The sequence below is a fragment of the Salvia splendens genome, chromosome 1 (genome assembly GCF_004379255.2).
Source record: "Salvia splendens isolate huo1 chromosome 1, SspV2, whole genome shotgun sequence".
In the NCBI taxonomy this organism is placed as follows: domain Eukaryota; kingdom Viridiplantae; phylum Streptophyta; class Magnoliopsida; order Lamiales; family Lamiaceae; genus Salvia; species Salvia splendens.
This window is the reverse complement of record NC_056032.1, coordinates 24110906-24119124: the sequence shown is the minus strand read 5'-3', so window position 1 is coordinate 24119124 and position 8219 is coordinate 24110906. Positions and strand designations below refer to the sequence as shown.

The window sequence follows — 8219 nt, the reverse complement described above, 5'->3', positions numbered from 1 at the left end:
GTTGTTGCAAAAAGAAAAAAAAGGGGCCAGAAAAAAAACAAAAAAAAAGTACATATAGTAAACATCTTTACCTTCTTTTATCCATTATCTTTTTTTGCTTTACAAAAAGAAGCAAACAAAAAAACCAGAAAAAAAAACCCAAATACTTTTTTCACATCATTTTCTCGACCATTTCCTTTCATCCTTCATTCAAGGGCTAAAGTTGGTTGATTGCTATTTGTTCTTGTTTGTTCTTGATTTGTTTTATACTTGTGTTTTTCTTTGCAAAAGAGAAAGAGTGGTAAAAGGCTTGAGAGGTGAGGTTATTTGAGGGGAGGTAAAAGCCAACGAGTGATATACACGAGTGTTTTGTGAGGTTTATTTTTTGTGTGATACACGAGTGAACTGTGAGGATGGATTCTACTGACGATCATATTCCAGTTGATCCTACGTTGAAAGCCATGCAACAACAATTTGCAAGGTTTGCACAGATTCTGGAAAGTGTTTCAGGGCGGTTGGAGAGGCTAAAAGTTCAGGCAACAAATGAAAATAATAACGAGGAGGAAGAGAGTGGAGGAGAAGATGATGCTTCATATAGGCATCGAAATGAGAGACGTGGAAACGGTAGAAGAGGGCGTACAAATGAAGTGGATGGTGATTTGAGAAGCATCAAACTGAAGATCCCAACATTCCAAGGAAGGAGTGACCCCGAAGCTTATTTGGAGTGGGAGAGAAAGGTGGATCTCATCTTATTTGGAGATTGCCATGATTAGGGCAAATGTTGAAGAAGATAGAGAAGCAACTATGGCTCGATTCTTATGTGGGCTGAATAGGGAGATTGCAAACATTGTAGAGCTTCAACACTATGTGGAGTTGGAGGACATGGTTCATATGGCCATGAAGGTGGAGGGACAATTGAAGAAGAAGGGAACAATCCAAAAGAATTTTTCAACAAGTTCTCATTCTTCAAGGACAAAAGAGTGGACTTCATCCAAATCCAATTTTGGGCCAGGTTCTAAACCCCAAAATGAAGCGTCGACATCCAAGTCCAAAGAATTTGAGAAGGGTAAAGGTATTTCTACTTCTACTTCTACTCGAAATAGAGATATCAAATGTTTTCGTTGTCAAGGTGTTGGACACATTGCATCTCAATGTCCAAACAAAAGGGTGATGATTTTGAAGCCAAATGGAGAGATAGAATCTGAAAGTGAACGTGAAGATGATGATGATGAGGAGGAGGATAAACAATTGGAGGAGATTGGACCAGAACATGGAGAACTTTTGGTCGTTCGAAGGGCTCTAAACATGCAAAACAGAAATGATGATCAACAAAGGGAGAACATCTTCCACACAAGGTGTTTGGTCCAAGGTAAACTTTGCATAATGATTATTGATGGTGGTAGTTGTGCAAATGTTGCAAGTTCTGAAATGGTGGAAAAGTTGAGCTTAACAACGGAAAAACATCCTAATCCATACAAGCTACAATGGCTTAATGAATGTGGAGAAATTCGAGTGACTAAGCGAGTTCTAATTTCGTTTTCAATTGGTAATTATAAAGATGATGTTCTTTGTGATGTTGTGCCAATGCATGCTAGTCACATTCTTTTTGGGGAGGCCATGGCAGTTTGATCGTAGAGTGACCTTATGATGGATTTCACAACCACTACCACCTTCAAGCACAACAACAAGTCTATCATGCTTGTCTCTTTGACACCTCAACAAGTTCAAGAAGATCAACAGAAATTATCTCAAGCAAGGAGAGCTCGTGAGGTTGAGAGAAAAAAAAGCGAGGGCATTGAAAAAGAGTCGAGTGAAAAGAGTCGAGAGAAAAGTAAGAATGAGGGAAAAGAAAAAAAGAATTTCTATGTGAGAGCAAAAGAAATAAAGAGTGCAATAGTTAAAGAAAAGAGTGTTTTCATCTTAGTGTACAAAGAGTCTTTGTTTACCACTAACGAATTAACCACTTCTTTGTCAAGTACTTTTGTGTCTCTTTTACAAGAATTCGAGGATGTCTTTCCCGAGGATGAACCAAGTGGATTACCTCCATTAAGAGGTATTGAACATCAATTGACTTTGTTTCCCGGTGCAGTTCTAACCAAACCGACCAGCCTATAGGGCCAATCCCGAAGAGACTAAGGAAATTCAAAGGCAAAGTGCAAGAGTTGTTGGAGAAAGGAAAAATCCGTGAGAGCATGAGTCCATGTGCTGTGCCGGTAATTGTTGTTTCTAAGAAAGATGGATCATGGAGGATGTGCACCGACTGTCGATCAATCAACAAAATCACTGTAAAGTATCGCTATCCGATTCCTAGGCTAGATGATATGCTTGATTCATTGCATGGATCTGTTGTGTTTAGTAAGATCGATTTGAAAAGTGGTTATCATCAAATTCGCATTAGAGAAGGAGATGAATGGAAAACAGCCTTTAAAACAAAATTTGGTCTATATGAGTGGTTAGTCATGCCTTTTGGTTGAACTAATGCACCAAGCACTTTCATGAGATTGATGCACCATGTTTTGAGAAAATTCATTGGAAAATTTGTGGTTGTTTATTTTGATGATATTCTTGTCTATAGCAAAAATGTGGATGAACATCTTAACCATGTGCATGCTATTTTGGACACCTTAAGAAAAGAATCATTGTATGCTAATCTCAAGAAGTGTTCATTTTGCATGGATAAAGTTGTTTTTCTTGGTTTTGTTATAAGTGCTAATGGGATTGAAATGGAAAAGGAGAAGGTGAAAGCTATTTTAGAATGGCCAATTCCTCAAAATGTAGCACAAGTTAGAAGTTTTCATGGTCTTGCAAGTTTTTATAGGAGGTTTGTCAAGGATTTTAGTACAATTGCTGCACCTTTGAATGAAATTGTGAAAAAGGATGTTTGTTTTTATTGGGGAGAAAAACAAGAGCATGCTTTTAATCTCCTTAAAGAAAAACTTACAACTGCACCAATTCTTTCTTTGCCTAACTTTGATAACATGTTTGAGCTTGAATGTGATGCATCTGGAGTAGGCATCGGAGCTGTTTTGTTGCAGGATGGAAAGCCAATCGCTTACTTTAGCGAAAAGTTGAAAGGAGCTCAATTGAACTATCCAACGTATGACAAGGAGTTATATGCGTTGGTTAGAGCTTTGGAAACATGGCAGCATTACTTGTGGCCTAGAGAGTTTGTAATTCATACGGATCATGAATCTCTCAAGTACTTGAAAGGTCAAGGTAAGCTTAGCAAGAGACATGTTAAGTGGGTGGAATTCATTGAATCATTTCCCTATGTAATCAAATACAAAAAGGGAAAAGAAAACATTGTGGCTGATGCATTGTCTCGGAGGTACATTTTGATCACTAATTTGAGTTCTAAGTTGCTTGGTTTTGAGTTGATTAAGGAAATGTATGAGAATGACCCGGACTTTTCTTCTATCTATTTAGCTTGTGAGCATGCTGCATTTGACAAGTTCTATAGGCATGATGGCTATTTGTTTAGAGAAAATAAACTGTGCATTCCTAAAGGTTCTATGCGTGAATTGCTTGTGTGTGAAGCACATGGTGGTGGTTTAATGGGGCATTTTGGAGTCCATAAGACAATGGATGTTTTGCATGAACATTTCTTTTGGCCTAAAATGCGTGTGGATGTTGAAAGAATTTGTAAAAGATGCATAACTTGCATGCAAGCCAAGTCTAAATCACACCCACATGGTTTGTACAAACCGTTACCAATTCCTAGTGCACCTTGGGAGGATATTTCAATGGACTTTGTTGTTGGTTTGCCAAGAACAAAAGGAGGTAGAGATTCAGTTTTTGTGGTTGTTGATAGGTTTTCAAAAATGGCACATTTTATTCCAAGTCACAAAACTGATGATGCATCTCATATCGCTGATTTGTTCTTTAAAGAAATTGTCCGTTTGCATGGTGTTCCTAGATCAATTGTGAGTGATCAAGATGCTAAATTTGTGAGTCATTTTTGGCGAGTGTTGTGGAATAAGTTAGGAACTAAACTCTTGTTTTCTACTACTTGTCATCCACAAACTGATGGACAAACTGAAGTAGTTAATAGGACTTTGTCTCAATTACTACGAACTTTAGTTAAAAAGAACTTGAAAAGTTGGGAGGAATGCTTACCTTTAGCTGAATTTGCTTATAATCGAAGTGTTCATTCTGCTACTAACTTTTCTCCATTTGAAGTTGTGTATGGTTTTAATCCATTGAGCCCACTAGATTTGATTCCAATACCTATTGAAGATCGTGCAAGTCTTGATGGAAAAGCTAAGGCCGAAATGGTGAAAAGATTGCATGAAAGGGTAAGACTCAACATTGAAAAGAGGACAGAACAATATGCAAAGCAAGCCAACAAGGGTCGGAAACAAGTCATCTTTGAGCCGGGAGATTGGGTTTGGTTGCATATGAGAAAGGAGAGATTTCCTTCGAAAAGAAAGTCCAAGTTGCAGCCAAGAGAAGATGGACCATTCCAAGTGATTGGAAAAGTCAATGATAATGCTTACAAACTTGACTTACCTGGTGAGTTTAATGTAAGTGCTACTTTCAATGTTTCTGATTTATCTCCTTATGTTGGTGAATTAGATTCGAGGACGAATCCTCTTGAAGAAGAAGGGAATGATGGAGCTACACCCAAGCTGATCTACAAGGACAAGAAGATGGATCCATTGATCATTCAAAGTGGACCAATTACAAGAGATAGAGCTAAGAAGATAAAGGAGTCCATGATGCTTTTAGTTGATGAAATAAAAGCTCAATTCCAAGACCATTCTACATTTGGCCAAATGGTGAATATTATTCAAGTTAGTGGGCAGCCCAATGCATGAAGTTTTGAGTCACTATATATCACATTTTGGAGGCCCAAATTGAAGATACATGATGCATTTTCGTCCAAGTTGGAGCAACCAAAATGAAGAGTCATTTTTAAGTTACTTTTTGAGTTAAATAAGTGACTTTAGATGTCCTAAAGTCACACCAATAGTTTAGGAGTTACTTTTCACTTATTATGAGTCATTCTAAAGGTCTTAAGTTGTACTAATGATATGAGACTTTCAAGAGTCCATTCTAGCCTATAAATAGGCTTGTAAGCATGTCATTTGAGGAGACCATTGATGAAATACGAAAATAGACTTTGTCTTGTGAGTTGAATTCTCTTTGTAGAGTTTTTCACTTGTTTGGAACTTATCAAGATACTTTGAGCAAGTTCTTGTGGCGTTCAACCATACCGAGGTTCTTGGCTGATCATATAGCCAACGGGTCGAGGTTTTCCAAGCTCTGGAAGTGGATCAAACCAGATTATCAATCAAGGGAGTCCGCTGCCAAACCTTATACGTGGGGTTCTTGGATCAATATATCCAACGGGTCCTTCGTCCTATCCCAATCCATATCAAAAGTGGCATGGGATCGTATACCTTTGTTTTGTGCCAATTGTAAGCATGTTGGGAACTCCATTGATAAGTGTCATGCTTTGGGAAGGAAGGAACGTGATGGTAGTAAGAACCACCGAACGCCAACAAAGACGCACTACTCGAGCAATGTCTCCAAGATCAATCACCGAGAATGGCGTCCAAAGGTGGATACTTGGGCCGGCACTTCAATGAGTTATGTGCATAGAAACAAGGATAAAGTATGTGCCAACCAAGAGAAGCGCAAGGAAGGTACAATGGATGTTGTTTCGTCGGCCCCAAGAGCAGCAAATCGAAACCAACCAAGTGTGGACAAGGATGGGTTCCAAGTGGTGTCGAGGAAGAGGAAAGGCAAGGTGCACGAGGGAGATCTGGTTACCAAAGGCCACCACATTGATGATTGGCGTTTGAAGGAGAACGTTGCTACGGTGACGTTTGGGAGTGGTAATTCGGATGCGAATGAGCCGGGTATTAGCTCAATGAATGTCTCTTGTGGGCTCCCCAGCCGGGAGATGGAGGGTTTCATCGAGGACCTTGACCCAGGAGGAACCGTCCCATGCGGAGGTATCCCTATTGTGTGTCTCAATTAGGAAATGGTCTTAGGTTTTGGTTTTGCAAAGATCGCATCATTGTAATTGTAAAAGGGTTATCAAACTGAAAACTTCTAGAGAGAGATGCTCTCCCTTCTCTCTAGCAATTCTCCCTTTTGAACGATAATCCACCTTTCGACCACCCCCCCCCACGCCGACCTTCCTTCCATCTCCGACCACCATCCTTGTTCGTCCAAGGCCACAACCACAACCCCGGCTCGCTCCACCAGTCTCGAGCCACACCTCACCAACCCCCGCTCAACTCTCCGGTGCGGCTGGTGTCTTGACTCTCCTTCAGCCATGCCGGAACACCCGCCGGATCCTCCACCGGGGTCCGAGGAACCCCGCACCATCTCGGATCAGCAAATGGTCCTCCGGGCGGCCGAGGACCCTCCCTTGGTCCAACAAATGACGTTCACGTCGGAAGAGGCTTCCTCCACAAGCCTTCCCTCCAAGAAAATGGCGAGGAAATCCTTGAAAACAAACGTGAAAGAGAGGAAAAGTACCCCGGCCCCTTCCACCAAAGGCGATGGTCGGAAAAGGTTTGTACTCTCACCTATGCCGGAAGACAAGCAACTCCGGAAGAAGATTGATTTCGGTGAAGAAGATAGCCCCACCATCGGGTCTCCAAAATGCAAGGGTCCCATCTTTCCGGTGAGCCAACACATGGATGAAGTGGGGAACTCCTCCCCTAAGGGCACCATGAATTCCAACACTAATGAAGAAGGCCTCTTGGAGGATGGGTATTCCACCGATGACGGAACAGCCACGGCGGCGCCGGATTCCGACTAGCAAACGGCCGGCGACGGGGTGTGCATTGGTAAAGATAGGGCCAACCAACCACTAGGTCCAAGATGCATGAGAGATAGTCCAAAGGAGGTACAATTGTCCTTGGTGGATGTGAAAGTCAAATTACCCAAAAAGGAGCCAACAACAAACCTACTTTCCGAAAGTTGTTTGGTGGCTTGCCGAACCGAGCCATCACGTGAACTACTAGCCGTTGAAGCCCATGTGCAGCCAAAGAAAGATTCCATCATGCAACTAGCAAACCTTGACATGCCGGAGATGCTAGACGCCATGGTGGTGCAGCCCCTCCTCGGAGACAAGTGGCCGGCGGACCTTGTTGAAAGGGCCGGACCGGACCTCGCCCTCCCATGGTCCTCTGAACCAAACCCCGAACCACCCCTGGTTGCAAATGGCCCATCACTTGAGGATTTCCCCCCCCTTGAACGAGGCCGGTTTCGCAAAATCCGAGATGCCTTCGAGAGCGGTCGGCTATGCCCGAGCCAATCCCCACAACCGGACGCCACACCACTTCGAGCCACGACTGGGCCCTCGGCCCCCGACAAGGCTGCTGAGCCAACCGAGAACAAGACCTCGGATGCGGACGGGAGGTCGGCCAATGATGACACGACGATGGCCGACGTGTGCGTGCACCGTGGACCACAAGCCTTGGCTGGATCAGAGCCACTAGGCAACGCGTGGGCGGCGCGACACAAGGCCTCATTGAGTAACTCCCGACCCGAAGGAAATGAAGAAGGCGCGCGGAACACAAGCGCTCCCAAGAGCATGGCGGATATGGTTCGGATGTCGCGGAACACCGAAGGGCCGAAAGTGTTCGAGCCGGATAACATTCCAAATATAGGCTTTGCGTCCACTTCCAATGGCATTCCGGCAATCTACTTCTCCGGAGCGGAAGTTCAAAAGCTGGCCTCGAGTATTGGGCACGCCATTGTGGGTAAGTTCTCCCACTCTATACCCACTTCATACCAAATACAAAAGGCCCTAGATAATATCAAATTTAATAGAGGATTTACATGGAAGTATATTAATGCTAAGCATATATTTGTTCAATTCGAGGATATGGCGGATTATGCCCGTTTGCTAAGTGGACCGAAAGGGACTCCGGTGTGGTTTATTGATCGGCACCCCATGAGGGTTTTCAAGTGGTCCCCGGATTTTGATGCGTATTGTGAATCCCCGATCGCGGCAGTTTGGTGTAACATCATTGGCCTCCCAATCCACCTCTTTGATCACGCCGCCCTCTTTGCAATCGGTAAATTGCTTGGAAACCCGATACAAGTGGATCGCGCTACGGCCAACAAGTCGAGACTCTCGTTTGCTCGCATTTTCATTGAAATTGACATTACGACGCCACCTCCCGAGGAGTTCATTCTAGATATTTGTGGCCGTGAGACGGTGCTAAAAGTGAAATGGGACAAGATCCCGGCATATTGCATGGAATGTAGGCATG

General features: G+C 43.1%; 1 pseudogene; it reads left to right on the top strand.

The window, feature by feature from the left end:
* Positions 1 to 744: 744 nt before the first annotated feature.
* On the top strand, positions 745 to 5965 carry LOC121754256 (annotated as a pseudogene).
* Positions 5966 to 8219: the final 2254 nt, after the last annotated feature.